Source organism: Argopecten irradians, chromosome 1 (genome assembly GCF_041381155.1).
Source record: "Argopecten irradians isolate NY chromosome 1, Ai_NY, whole genome shotgun sequence".
NCBI classification, from domain to species: domain Eukaryota; kingdom Metazoa; phylum Mollusca; class Bivalvia; order Pectinida; family Pectinidae; genus Argopecten; species Argopecten irradians.
In genome coordinates, this window is record NC_091134.1 from 32,118,492 (window position 1) to 32,134,718 (window position 16,227).

General features: G+C 35.6%; 1 protein-coding gene across 1 annotated transcript in view; it reads left to right on the plus strand.

The window, feature by feature from the left end:
* Nucleotides 1–16,227, plus strand: part of LOC138324407 (serine-rich adhesin for platelets-like) — a 199,287-nt gene that overhangs the window by 95,103 nt on the left and 87,957 nt on the right. The window lies entirely within an intron of this gene.

Sequence of the window (16,227 nt, forward strand, 5' to 3'; positions counted from 1 at the left end):
GATGGTGTATACTTGTCCAGGTGTAAAAGATCCAGGTAGACTTTTAAATCTAATACAACCTACAGGACAAGTTTGTTGATTACTGGTGTTACTGATCTATTGTTACGCTTGGTCATACGTCTTCAACCAAACTATTACGGCCAAACTGGACACTCGTAGAGTAATCGAATCACTTAATGGGATACCCATGCGGTCAGTGAGAACACCTTCAGGTCAACTGTGTCCGGAATCATATGAGACTTAAATGCTTCTGTATACTAATTCTCTAATATTTCAAAGTAAACTTGACCTATGGTACGATCGAGCGTTCAACGGATTAAAATACTTCAATTCGCTGCAGCGATCTATGGACGGAACTCTTTGCCAAAAAGAATTAAGTTTCATTGGAAGAGAAATCTAAGCCTTACTTGTTGTAGTAGCTTTTTTAAACTACAGCCTGACTTTAACAACCAAATGACATACTCTGTTTGAAGTCTACTATGACATATTCTGAGGAGTTTGGTGTTCAGCTGAAGAAGACAAACAATCATCACCTTACATAAGCCATAGCGATAAGTGTTCAGGTATCTGTACAGGTGTATATTGAATCCCAGGTATCCTTTTACAGGTGTGTGTATTGAAGCCCCTAGGGACAAATTTTCATTGTTAGTGGATGTAAATTGTTTCTGGTAAGACGTTCAGATAAAGTGTTCCAAAAAAAATGTTTTAAGGATAACCATTCAAGAGTTTTTCCATGATATTTGGAGCTGAGCGTTTAGAATGCTACTGACTCAATCTACAGAATTTTCATTCATCCATGCGGTGGATAGCAATTTGTGAATGCGAGATAATACATCGGGAGAAATTGTGGATATAGAGAAGTGTGACCAAGCCTACGGAATGTTATAATCACCATGTGTTGGGTGGACTAAGACCTGGTCGTGGGATTTATTTATTTTGCCACCTGAATTTCATACCTTTTCAGTCTTTTTATTTTACTGAGAAATATTTGAAAAACCCTGTGGCCTTATATATATTCACATCTATCAATGGACCAGTGAAATGTATACCTGTATCAGGTAGATACGCCTTGATTTAATTTCTCTACACAACACCTGTGATTTATTAACGAGATATTTGTACCGATTTCCTGCTTTAGAAACGACCTGATTTATATCGTACCTGACAGATCAGAGTACTTTTTCATCACAGGTATTGCATAAACAATACCCATTAAGTTATCGTATTCAATGACATCGTATTTCATATCTTCGTAAAAATAAAATTAGACTATCTAAAATATTTCATTCTTGGAATCTGGAATCTATTGCAGGAGTGACAGCAGATAATTTTAGTTACTGTGTATCACTTTTAATATAAACGCTATCGTATAAAAACTTCGATATCAATTTCCAGCCGATAAACACAAACTATTACCTGCGTAAATATCTTATATCATATGACAGATAATGATATCAGACTAAAACACTTACTAGCAATGTTAGGTCTAGCCTGTATAGCAGGTGATTATGAGATGACCACTGACCATGTGTAACTGACCACATACCTGTTTTACACCTGGAGGTATTGTTAGCCATTGTACCTGTTACCCTACTTAACTATGACAGCTTGGACTCAATGTGTTTACCACAAAAGACATTTCTGAGACAAAACTTTCAATGTTGGTCACCTTATAAGCTGTACCTTGGATGGTAGTAAGTGGTGTGTCATATCTTACCTTGTGTAAACGCGGAAGAATAGATATTCCAGGTGTTTCATATCAACTTTCTTTTCCTATATGAATATACTACGAGTTTACGGGATTTACACAGACTGGACAGGAGGTGTAGTGTATTCTCACCAACCCAGAGATGGCAGGTCTTACTGTGTCACTATGGATATTTTTTAAAATTATGTGTTTTGATTCAAAACCAAGGGCTCTCTAAGTCCTGCTAAAAGAACTAAAAATGTCGCAACAGTATCGGAATACTTTGTCACTGGGGGACCTGAAGCCCTCTAATATAAATGACAGTCCAAATCTATCCCTTCGGAGTCTTCCGATACGTGGGAGACTCGGAGGAGACATGTTCGGACGTGGAAGTGATGATGATTCGCTCTCCTCTTCCTGCGAATTCCTGGATAACTGGTCCATCACTGGGAAACAGTGGCTTCCGGACAGTTACAGTTTATCCGATCTTTCTCCAGTATCAGCACCGGAATTCTCTCCGCGGTCAAATCAGGTACGCATGCCGCACAATCGTAAAAAGGGTCGAGCACCCCTTCCACCTGGCATGCAGCGCCAAAGACCCAGAGAAAATGTCACCCCAACACATTACAAAGAGGAGGAGGAGGACAAGAAGAACTTCTTGAGCCAGTCTGTTGACATGGCCAAATTAAATATTGAACGCATGAACAGGATTAGATCCAAGTCCACCGATGTTCCGCTGAATGTCAGCGGGCGGACAACTCCGGATCGTGGACCGAAATTGTCCACCACTACGAAACTCAAAATAAAAGCAGCAATGAGATTTGGATTACATTCCCCGACAATGAAAAAACGTCACAAGACCACGATTATTGTGGATGGTAATTCTAATAAACAACTTCGTGCGCGTAAAATAGCAACAGTTGATCCCCCGGAGGTGCCTCTATATGAAATTGGCTTTGTGATTATTCAGGAAGATGTGGTTCAGGATGTGGAATTTGAGGTAGGTCCTTTTTATCTGACTTGATACACCTTGATAAAACTGTTTATCATATTATTACAAGTATTTTGGTCACAAAGAGTCACACGTCTGCTTGTGCGAGTTTAACTTAAGACCACAAGCACATCAGTTAGTATGGCTGAGACAAGCTAACCTGTGACTAGACAAGCTAACCTGTTAGTCACGCTGCAAATTGTCCTGCAGAAAAGTTTATTAAAGACTTGATTGTCCTCCTGGCTGTTATGTGTCATATTCCACCCACTCTTCCCCCACCACTTTCTCTTAGATCCTCTCCACCACAAACCCAATTTTCCACAACATCTACATCCGTTGATAACTGTAAAGCTGATCCTCCCCTTAAAATTCTGATATTCTACAACAATCTACATCATTATTACATTGTATTTAACTTAATTCTATGCAGCTTCACGTTTCCAGTTGTACAATAATCTTAATCATCAGTGCATTGTGTTATACCACTATGCAGCTTGATCCCTCCCACATCTCCTTACATATTCTACCTCCCCCGCAACACAGAAGTTCATAAATAATTTACATTGTCAATGCATTGTGTTTGACCCAACCCCATCAGCATATTGCCATTCCTCTCTTTCCCCCCTCCCACCCCCAGCATAGTGTCATTCCCACCCCCTACCCCTTCCCCCCTCAGCATATTGTCATCCCCCTCCCCCCAGCATATTGTCTACCCCTCTCCTCCTTCCCCCAGCATATTGCCATCCCCCAGCATATTGTCATCCCTCCCTTCCTCCCCCCTCTCCCCACCAGTATATGGTTATCCCCAACACCCCTTCCCCATAACCCAGATTTTCTCCACTAACATCATCATTGCATTGTGTTTGACTAACTATGCAGTGTGATGTATATACCTGCCATGCCAGTTTTGTAACACTCCCCCCATTTGTTATACCACATTGTGTTCTGAAGAACATTCCTTATCAGTGAGAGTGAAACGAACCATTTAAAAATCAACTCGTACTCGAATCATAGCCTGTCAATTATGTACAGGTATCAGAAAGTTTATCAATGTGTTTGACATTCAAGGTTTCTCCTATGAATGTTTAAATCAATGTGGCTGCATTAAAAGACAATATGCTGAACTGTAATGTATTGTATGATTGACATGTCATTTAATTAAAAAAGAAAGTTAAGGTCAAAGTTTGGCCATGAAATTGAAAACAAAGACATTTAGAATGGTGACACTCTGTTCTACCTCCCTGACTTGTAGTTAGCACTAGGTAGAACAGGCCTGGTGCCTGGCAGAACCCGTGTTAATGTCAGGGTGGTATTATACAGCATGTAGCTCATTAATTGGTCGAGAGAGACAAACACTCACTAGAGACAATACTTAACACAAAATCTTTTGATTTCAAATAGAAATGAAGCTTGATACTTAACACAAAATCTTTTGATTTCAAAAAGAAATGAAGCTTGACATGACATTTGTTTGTCAGTCTGAACATTGCCATATACATTTGTGTTGGGAAGAGATCTTTAACTTTGCCCTTATGTTGTTTATTGGGCAGACATTTTGGGCCATCCCTGCTCATTAATGACCTTGACCTATATTTAGATGAAGTATGTTATCTCAAAAAGCGATATTTAAATATAATAGTGAAGCAAATCAAACCCGATGGTGACAAACGTTTCAAAAAAAATGAGGTCTTTGAAGTATTGCAGTTAAATATTATAAAATTAATCTGTTATATATCTGGTCATTGCTGACCTATATATTTTCATTGCTGACCTATATCTGATAATTCTTGACCTAAATACAATCCTTGCTGACCTATATATTTAACTTCTATGAAAGTTTTTCTGACCTTTATTTGATAGTTTTGTTACCTTGATCCTTTCTTCCAACCTAAACTAGATCATTGTTGACCTATATCTGATAATCATTGACCTATATAGATCTTCCCTCACCTATATATAATCATAGTTGACCTATGAACCACCTTTGCTAACCTGTATTTGAATCTTTGATTACCTATATAAAGTCAATGCTGACCTAGTATAATTATTAGGTAATTTCTGACCTATTTAGTTTGACCTGTGACCTTTTATCTGATGGTTGCTGACCTTGATATGACCTTGCTAATGTTGAACTATGGATTTAAATATGCTGTATAATTTTGGTGTTTTGTTTTGTTGGAAAGTATATTTTGTGAGGTATTCATGGTGTTGACTTATGGTGATGTGGTCAGAGACGGTGAAATACCTACATACATCACCTGTATTATGTTGTCGCATTTCAACACGACACTGTCAGTAATTTATGAAGTTATGAATGAGGCGTGCTGTTTTTCTAGCCTAAACATCCTTCCCTAATCTGTGCCTTGTTAATTAGTTGTTGATTTCCAGAATCTCTTAAATTAGCGTTCTGATGAATTTGTCAGAAATTTTAATAAACAGTATTGTGGTCATGTACTCTCATAAATTTGTCATTAAAACTGCTAGGTAATCACATTAATATGCATAAAATCTGCCCATCAGGATAGCACAGTCATGTTAGAATTAAAGAATTTTGGTCTTTACCATCTGGAGCAGGTATTTAAGGTATGATATCTGCATCATATAAATGCAACTTGTGCATCTAAAGAGCTATGATTGATCATTGCTTTGGAATGAAGGTGTTGTCAAAACTTACCTGTATGGGTGTACATATGTTTATATAGCGCCTGTTGTGTTTTCATCAACTTAGACTTGATGTGTCGTCAGAATATAAAATACAGAATTTTTGTGGCTTCTTTGTTGGTGGCATTTGAAACTGATACAATGTGTTGTAACATTTTATTTACCTTCCTTTTATGAGAGTATGCAGGTGCTCTTTAAGAAGAAACATATAATATGCATCATATAGGTGTTTTTAAACTTATGACATGTGAAATGGACATCTGTGTATTCCCTCGTTGACAGATTACTAGAAGAGAGACAGACCCTGACCATTTACTTTAGATTTCCCGTAAATTTTTGAAGCTTCCAACTTATCTCAATTGCAAATCACGAAAAGTTGAAATATTTTAAAATATCTCATAGATTGTGCGATAGATTTCAGTTGTAAATGCAACGCTAATCATTTTCACTAGTGTCGCAATCACAATGTCAAATGTGCGAGTTCATTGACTTGTGAACATAGCAAGTAAAGGTGTTAGAGTTCAGAAATCCAGAAAACACAGTTTTCCACAGACTTATAATGGTCAGTTTACATGGCAAATTTTGATATCATAATCCATAGATCTTGTGGGCTAGTGTAGAATGTGAAAAACTTGGCCAACACTTGCAGCCATAATTATTTCCGCACAAAAACATGTATGCAGATCATCATTTACATTTAAGTGGCTTGATAATTCACATGGAGTCCTCCATGGCCTTTTAAGGTGAAGCATACTACATATTTTCTTCCGTTCTTGTCTACGACAGTTTTCAAGACAGGTTATTGGAAAGCTTAATTGCAAAGATTTTTTTTTACATTTTTAAGTTTTACGTTACAATCTGTTTCGGCATGTTCTGTGAATCTTTCAGTATTTATGTATGCATAACATGCAATCCAACATATTATGACTTGTCTTTTTTAAGCATAGCCTGGTTTGACTTCCTATTTTGGACTAATATTACCTGTAAATATATCAGCCAAATCGCTGGGTGGCTGCTCAATGTACGAAATTGACAAAACTGTTTATAGATGGGGTTTTAAGATATTAAATGCCCTGTAATGCAGTGAAAATGTATTTTCTTTTAGTCTTTTAACTAAGTAATGATATATGTCTCGCTGTTTAAACACGAAATCTTGTTCATCTCAAGGACAAACACCCCTATGGCCACGATAAACATATATATATATGTATGTATTGGTTTTGAAAATATGTCCAATCTAATATCGGCCATTCATGAGAAGTCACTCGGTGATTTTAGCTTGTATTCATTGTAATTATTTATAGTACTTTGCTTTTCTAATAGTTAACAATAGAGGAGACCTTTATATTAGAAATGTATTATTTTGAAGTCATTATCTGTTCTCTTTGGCCTTTATCCTATGCCCCGTATTGAATGTAAAAGACATATTTACAGTATACCTTGATACTTCAAACCCACATAATTTGAACACTCTTACTGTTAATTTCAAAGTATTTTGATGGATTCTATGTAACCTTTTCACAATGATATTTTCAAATAAAATTAATTTTGAATTTCAGATAATTCCACAGACCTTGATTTAAATAGAGAAATTTATACAACTCTATGTCTTTTTCCGCCAAAAAACAGAAAGTCCTATTATAAGTATAGGAGAATTACTACTTCTTCTTGGTTAAATATCTGTATAAATTTATATTTTACATCCCTGTTATGAATTTGGATGGGAAGGAGGAGGTTAATTTTTCACCCATGTGTGTCCTGTCTCGTGGCGGCCCCTTCCATCCCCCTCCCGTCCCCTCCCATCCCCTCCCATCCAAAACATACATGGAAGCGGGAGCTCTCACCATAGGCCTTATACTAACATTTTAAGGTATCTACCTACTAGATATTTATTTATATTCATTTTTTGCATTAATTGTGGATGCACTGCCATAAACTATTGGATCAATGACTAAGTATAACTTAGCATTCCCAGTTTAATAACCCACAGCTCGTATAAAAACCACAAGTGATACAAAGCGTTTGATGTTTGACGTCATTTCAATTTAAATGCTGTATTCTACTGACTCCAAGTTACCTTAAAGAGATTGTATTACGTATTAAAATACTATTTGTTTGGGCTCAGTCTCCTGAATACTTCCGTGGCTAAGAGTCCCGACATCAGTGAGATGGTATGAAAAATAAGAATGTCTACATGACCCTTGACAACGACAGACTCTTGGTATCTGTCGTAATTACCTGTCAATTTCACCCTTCGAGGAAGTTTGGTGAAGATTTAATAAGACTTTGTTTTATCGTACGTCCATCTCCTAGAAACTCTTGTTTTGTGTTTGTCGTGGAAGAACATGACATGACATAGACTGGATAGGTAGATAGACATATCGAGATAGTAAATCTTTTAGAATGATACTCGCCGAGGGCGTAAGGTTCATATTAGTCAGATTGTTTAATCAATTTGAACTTCAACATAAAACTTGTGTTAGATCCTAGTTGTGTAATATTTAAAGTGAAGACACAAATAAATCGCTGACTGTGTTTTATTTTCGTATTTTATTATATTTTACAAACTGGAATTATATGACTTCATGCTTCTCAAATGTTTATGGTGTAGAAGAAAAATTGAACAACATATAAAAATAGACTTGTGTATGCATGTTTAATGACATATAAATATATTGTTGATGTGTATAGATCGATGTGAATCAGAGATTTATTATTATACCTCCCTCTTGGCAATCAATGACCTAAAGAAAGTTTTGTTTGATAGTAAATTTTACATCAATATAAATGCCTGTTTTGCTAGGTATATAAATGTAGCATAAAAACCAATTACATACATGAACAAAATATGGGCATGACAAGAATCAGTATGGCCATTATATCAATGACCGACAATGTTAGGTTTATACCTATAAAAGGGTCGTTCCCAGTGGTAAGGCGTTGATGTGGTCATCCCTAATTAGGCAGGTGAGATATGGCCCCTATTTAAAGGTGACTCCGGACCGTAATTAAGGGACGTTAACAACGACGGTACCTTACACATAGGGTGTAGCCCTGGTCAGGGACAGAAAGGGAAGAGGTATAGTCTTACGTTGGCTTTTGTATGATCATTGAGATCTTATAACCTTTGGAATGTTTTGTACGAGAAGGCACTTGTTAAAAGTTCAGAGATAAATTTGAATTTAAAAAAAAAAATCATCAGATCCACCTGCCTTGTTGTGTGGTAATACCAATCGTTGTATGTGGTGTTTTGATCACTCAAGTTTATAAGTGGTAAATTAAGTATGGGTGTGATCAATTTCTGTCGCTATGTAAACCATGTGAACTTGTGAAAACATTCTGATAATAATGCGACAGATATTGAATATAGCCAGGCTCATTGGTTACCTTAATTTGTTATACATCCTCCACATCATCCATGCTTTATTATAGATATGTGTCTAAGTATCACAGGTTGTAAGAATGGACTTTGTGAAAGGGTTTCAAGGACATACAGATATTACTGTCTCAAGGCCAAACAGACAATGTGTCAAGGTCATTGACATACTCAAAGTCATTGACATACAGACATTGTCTCAAGGTCGTTGTCACACAGACATTGTCTCAAGGTCATATAGATATAATTGTCTTGAGGAAATTAAGGAAAAGACATTGGTTCAAGGTCATATATAGTCATGTATTTTCTCAAAGTCATACATACATTGACTGGTCATACATGCATGGCCATACAAATTCAATTGTGAATGAAAAATAGTTAATGTGGCACTGGTGAGAATTAGACTGACCGCATTTAAATTTAGTTATTACTTCTTATGAATTATCATTTCCGTGGTATATATAGCTTTGCCTAAATTTAACACAAACAAGAGACCTGAGGTGTCAGCCATCTAGAGTTCAGTCCCTTTAATTTATACATATACATATACACCTTAACCATTTATCACCTGACTTGTCACTTTCTAAACAAGTAAAACATGAAAATTGAGGAGACACTTGTTGTTTATGTTCAGATTAGTATAGAATTAAGGTGAGGCTTTGTTGGGAGTCTGTAAACATTAACAATACTGCCTGATTTCATTACCTTTACCTGTGTAATTACACGTGGGTAATGTGTCGGTGACCCCACGACCCCGGCAGTACAGCTGACCTCATGACCTCTGCGTAGGGTCGGAGTATTGTCCACCACAAAACCACACCTTATAATGGTGATCGTTCTGTGTAACATGACCATGACCAGCGTTATCAATCAATCCTATCTACCCATACACCTCCAATTTCCTTGCTGTTATGCCTGAGTTTCCATGGTGTTATGTCCAGGTTTTCTGTGGCCTGTAATGAGATCTGTTTGGGACGACTGGCAGACCAGTGTCCGGTTCATAGCGATATTGATTGTGTTCATTGTTACCTATAGGGATACGCATTGTCCGAGGAAATGGAGAACCCACCAGGGGTGGACGAGGGATTATTATCTATATACACAAGTTGTCTCCATAAATAACGCACCTCCAAGCTCGGGAGACTGGCATGCATTGTCAGATGATCCTGTTCGAATATTTTCTTAGTGGAAATGATAAACATTAGGTATTATTTCATGTGATATGTATGATTTAGCAGTGCTTTTTGGGGCTGGATTATAGCTATTTATACATTATTAGGAAAATTTAATATTTTTTTAGGGTAAATACTATAAATGGGCTTAAGGGTCATCTGGCAACAATGAGATAGCAATCTATGGTGACAGGCCACTATAGGTCCGTCCAGCTGCCGTAAACAAAACTCACTCTCTAATAGCATCCCATAAATCAGTTCTCTGTGGAAAGTGTTGACCGTCTTCACTTCCAATCGGTCAGTAAATTAACAACAGGATGAATTCATCCATAGATTCACATGGTTTTCTGTTTCATTAAAAAGAAAAGTAATAGTGTGATAAGCAGGCCGCAGATAACTACACTGAAATTTTACAAAATAAAAAGGCCTCAAAGAACAATTTGAAACTAAACTTATTGATTCTGTTAATTATGTCACTACCATGAAATAGGGGTGGAGGCATGTACTAGTTGTTGCCTATGTCTTGCAATGTTGCATCCCATCGCATCTTCCATTGTATTATATGAAGCAGCAGAAGTATTTTAATTGATTAAAATTATATCCTCTTTTTTTTATACAGCTATAATCTTGATTCTGTGTGATCTAAAGTATTGAGAACAATCAGCTAATCCTTATATAGGTGTCCATCCTACCTGAGCCAGGACGAAATATGAAGGGCATTGTGTTTACTTGCATTCTTACCTACATTGTCTGCTGTACATCACAGAAAACTAGCCACAAAATGTGTTAAATATACACAGACATAAGTAGAGGTCACCTTGTTTATTAACAACTAGATCCCCAACTCATGTCGGCCCATTACAACACTAGGGTTAATGCGTTTTCAGTATATATTTATACAAAATTTGACATAACCTATTATACGCATGACCTAAAATTATCATAAGCATTTTCATAAATAGAGTTTTTATTTATGCTTTAAGATCCTGATGTTTCTGTAGTTCTCAATTATGCATAGTTTAACTTGAACTCATAAAAAATATTTTTGATGCAGATGTATATGTAAACATTAGAAAGGAATTTTAAATATTTTTTGAAATTTTTGTTTTATTTATTTGATGCTGCCTGTCAAGAAAACTAAATGCTTGTTAAGTTAATTGGTTATGAAATTTACTGGTTAATTAAGACAAGGTTTCTTAATGAAGAAAATTTCAGAAACAAATTAATATCAAAGAAGTCATTATTTAATTAAAAAGTTAGGATATCATTACCCTGTCATTTTATGAATGACATATACTATTTATACAAAATTGAAATATATTCTATTTCACTGTAACTGTTTTTATTTAAAGAAATTTTTTTGGTAATAAAGAAAATTTACCTGTGATATTTTATCTTCATTAGATTACACCTGAGATGATATTGACACCTGGTTTACCAGTGTAATTGGAATAATCGGGTGTCAATTTCATTTATACTTCATTACGTGTAACTTACATCTACATACATGTAAACATTCCCTGAATTCTTTCTTCCTTCCACAGACATATTTAATTTCTGTCTCTGCCGTCTACTTCGTTACACAACTTTATACCTTGTGAAATGATATACACATAACTTTCATCTGTCAGAATTATACTGTTTGTGAAAGAAATACATTTCAAGAGCATGAATATAATATTTTATTGTGGTATATATATATATATTTCATTTTCTGAAAAATTGCCAAAAAATCTGTTCTTGCATGCATATCAGAGCTAATGTCTAGCTAATACAGTGTCAAATATTAATTTGTTCTTAAGAATGTTTTCCTTGTAATTAATGACACTTGTCCTATCTCTTTGATATATATATATTTTGAAATCTTTTGTAACAATTATACAATATAAGCCGTGTATGTTTCCGCATCTTGTAATAATTGGTGTTTTTTTACATATACAAGGAAGAATACATTTCAGTGGCTATTGTTTTGACTTCCCTATACTATATTTATATTTCCAAGATATCTGTGACAGTTTGAGGGTCAGCTATGATGTATGTTACCTGTCAATCACATTATAATCTCAACCCATTCAATAATTGATTAGCTGCAGGCCAGCTGGTCAATATATTACCAGGAGCTGGACTGATGGTACAATTTACTTGATTAGATATGTAGCTGTCCACTTCACAAGGTATTGGACAAAATAAATTGACCAATATCAGTTAGAGTGACCAATTAAAGGCAGCATTAATCTGACCACACAACAAATGGCCAGATAAGCTGAGGTCACTCACAGAGATATGTGAGGACACCTGTGAGAAGAGAAATTCCTAAAGCAAGTTGTCTCCCTTTTTCATGTAGTAAAGGCAATAATGACAAGTTGTCTCCCTTTGTCAAATAATAAAGGCAATAATGACAAGTTGTCTCCCTTTGTCAAATAGTAAAGGCAATAATGACCAGTTTTCTCCCCTTAATCCTTTTAAATTGATGTCTCTGGTGAAATTAAACTACAGAAAAAAAGAAAAATGTGTTTCTTTCAATTAATTATGCCTGAAAGCTTTTAATTCATTTGAATACTAAATTATCTTAAATAAATCATACCTATATCTTTTCATTTTACTCTTTTTTTTCATAGCACACATCTTTCATTATTTGTAATAATAAGGTTGGATATCAGAATTTGTTTTATCAATTTAAGTTGCTGGCCATCAGAAACATCAATGAAGGCATTATTCATTTGATAAATTTGTCCATAACCTTTAAGATATAAGCTTTTTGATTGTTGAAACATTTAGACTCATTTATTACAAAATAAAATGGTCGGCCATTATAGCATGACTGTGCATTGAAAACCTAAATAGGACAAAACATTTGATCTACCTATTCTAAGTATTCTTCCCATTGTCATGTCCAAACTTCCAACCATTTATGTAACTTTGATCATTTGTCCTGCTGAAAGATTTTATCTTCAAATTATGTCATTAGCAATAAAAATGTTGTTTTGAAGTCCACCTGTGGTCAGCCCTTGACCAGTGAGGTGGCTATAGGGGCTTATATTATTATGCAATAATGGCCATACCTGAGTCATATTGGGTAATAACAATTAGAGCCCATTAGAGGCCCCATATGGGGAAATCTAACGACACCTGTACATGTCTTCATCTATTATCTTTATTTTAAAATATAACCTTTATTATCTTTATTATTTTGTAATTGGACAATTAAATTTGTATTTTTTTTGAGAAATAGTAACCAAATCTTCAATTTTTTTTTGGTAAAAATCAGAAGGGGCCAGGTTATTTATTTCACCTGTCTAGGGGCCCCAATTACAGTTAGTCTGGCCCCCTGGAGTTGTTTACACCAATTGTTAGGTCATTAAGGTGTCTAAGATCAAAAAAGGTTCTTCTTACCTGGAGAGTCCTTAGGCCTAGCACCCATAAGGGAGTTATGACAAGGGTTTCTATATGTTTACAAGGGATTCCATATGGGGGCTAGAAGGGCCAGTGTCACAATCTACTCTCACAGGAATCAGTACTAACTGAGGATTTCTTGGAGATTTAGATATATAACAAGATTTTATTGTGAGAAAGGAATTAGCTTTAATGTATAAATCTGGATTTTTTATCATTGGAAAAGTATGGATAAAGTGAATTTGGATGTGGATTAATGAATATTATAACTACACAATGTTGATTTGAGGATCCTGCATTTAAGTATGGTCATGAGACTGTGGAGTTCATTTTCGTTACTGGTAAGATAAAATAATTTCATTCCATTAAAAAAAAACCCATAATTTTCTGAATATTGAAAGGTTTGCATATCATTTTCAATTAAAAGTTGCTAGATTATACCCCAGAAATATTAATTTGTATAAATGTTATGTAATTTGTATTTAATAATTCATGTTTTTGGTAATCTTTATTAATGAAACAAGCATAAATAATTCTAAATAGTGGATATATGTTAAATAAAAAGTAAACACATAATGTAAACAATCAAATCAACCACTGAATATGTTAAGATTTTCTTTGATTTAATGCCAAAAATTTTCTTTGATTTAATGCCATAAAAATAGCAATGCATGAACATTCTTTTCTGACAGGGAGGCCATATATTCTTTGTTTTTTCACCTTTGTTTTTTGACAATTATCACAAAATTGACAAAAGAATAAGGGATTAATGGTGCAGCATATTCATCTTCGTCATTTTTATGAAAATGAACAATATGACAGAAATGATTTCTCACCTGTGTGATAAATACACCATGACGGGCTGCCTCACCTGTCAAACATTTATCGTTTACTAATAATCATACAAATATTTAGATAATGCATGACCTCATTGTCTGACATAGCGATGGCCATTGTCCTTTTATTCTCATGATCATTTCCTTAAAAAAAAAAAGAAAGAAATATGGGTTAACTGCCATATTAAAGTAGTCACAGTCTACAGTCTTCATTGGTAGTTCAGTTCATTGAGATAGCACTATAAAATGGGCAACAGTTCCACTTTTATACCTTGGCACAACAGGCTGCACTGTCATACTGCAGCACCTCACCAAGTACACATGCACTCCATTAACATGTGCAACTCATTGCATAGAGGAAGGTTGATTGCCCTTGGAATGACCTGTTTTGTGTAAATTACGTACCTTTCAGTATAAATATTTCAGATGTAAAGACATATTAATTGAAGGGTTGTAGATACTGGTAGATACATGCAGTTAAAAACTTTGACAGTTTTAATTTCCTACTGTCTTATGTCATTTTGGTGTGCAGGATCAATAGGCCTTTTGTTTGTATTTTTAGTGATTAAGAGTTCACTGTTATAAATATCTTTATAAACAACGATTTGTGGTTTATGAATGAAACGTGGTCGTAGACTTGTATCAGTTGTACTAAGGTTGTGGGCGGGGGTTTACTTTCTGTGTATCAGGAATGAGGTCAAGAGAAATACCTGTTTGTATGGGAGCGACCTCTCCATTCAATCAAATGCTTGAGAAAATATGGGATCATTTATTAAAGATTTTGACAGACTACTGCGTATATTGTACTGTCACGGGGTCCTCGAGTGGTCTATCAGAGACACACCTCGACACCACATTGTGTAACTTTCTCGCTATCACTGTCACGACATCACGGACGGTCAGTGCTACATTTCTCCTTGTCATTGTCACGATTTACCAACACTTACAAGAAAACAGATTCAATGTATGCATTAACTCTGACATGACAAGTTTTAGTTTTTATTCATTCCAAGAAATAGTAAATAATGTTAACCACAAGTTTCTGTGGTATGCTTCTTGATAAAGGTACAAACACTATAGGAGTTACCTCCCCTTAAACTGCTAGCTGAAGATTTTCCTCCCAGTCTTCATTGTCACTCTCCACTATGGAGCAAAACGTTAAGAAAAATAGATAATTTCATGTTATAGGTGTAATTTAACAATTTGCTATTGCAATTTACATTAGTCATTATCTTATGTTTTCCCCAATCTTTAAATCCTTTAAATTTTCACGATGTAAGCAATTGCAGAAGACATTAAATAATTATCATTATACAGTGTTGAATTGATTGTATTGTATTCACATGACATTTTCAAATATACTTTTAAAATTCTCAACTTTTTACAATTCACTTTAAGATAATTCTTACATCAGTCCAGACCTTCTTTACCCTCCCACCCCCCCCCCCCCCCCCCCTCCCTCCCCTCCCCCCCCCCTCCCTCCCTCCCTCCCTCCCTCCCTCCCCCCCCCCCCCCATTTACTATGTACTGTTGTGACGTAAGCTACATGTTTACATAGATCTACACTGCCCTTTGAAATATTTGTATCGCCCCTGCCAATATTTACATGAATTTCAGAACAGAAGCCCTTAACTGACATGTCAATCAGTCTGGGAACGCCTATGGTATAATCACCATGTAAGGTGTACGGTTTGATGCCAACCATAATCTGTTGATAATAGATCCGTCGTTAATCCCGAAAATCTCTGTATCATGTTCAAGGTCATGCAGGAAAGTGGTCACTTGTCTGAAATATCATTGGTCAGTCCCATCTCTATGGACGGACACAGCGGGACAAAATTTAAGTATAACTAAAACGTGTCCATGTGATTATTTTGTCTGATAGATAATCGGTCAGTCGTGTCCCTTTGGACGACACCGCGGGACGATATGTACATTCATAAGTATCTTTGTATAAAGGCATTCCTTCATTACTATGCAAAATTCCACTGACCCAAATTTTATCAGGTGAAAAAAATATCAAAGAACTGAATTCCAGCTTGAAGTACTATGTGGCCTACTTCTGTGGCCAAGTGTGAAAAGTTGTGAATGGACAACTATCATTAGGAATT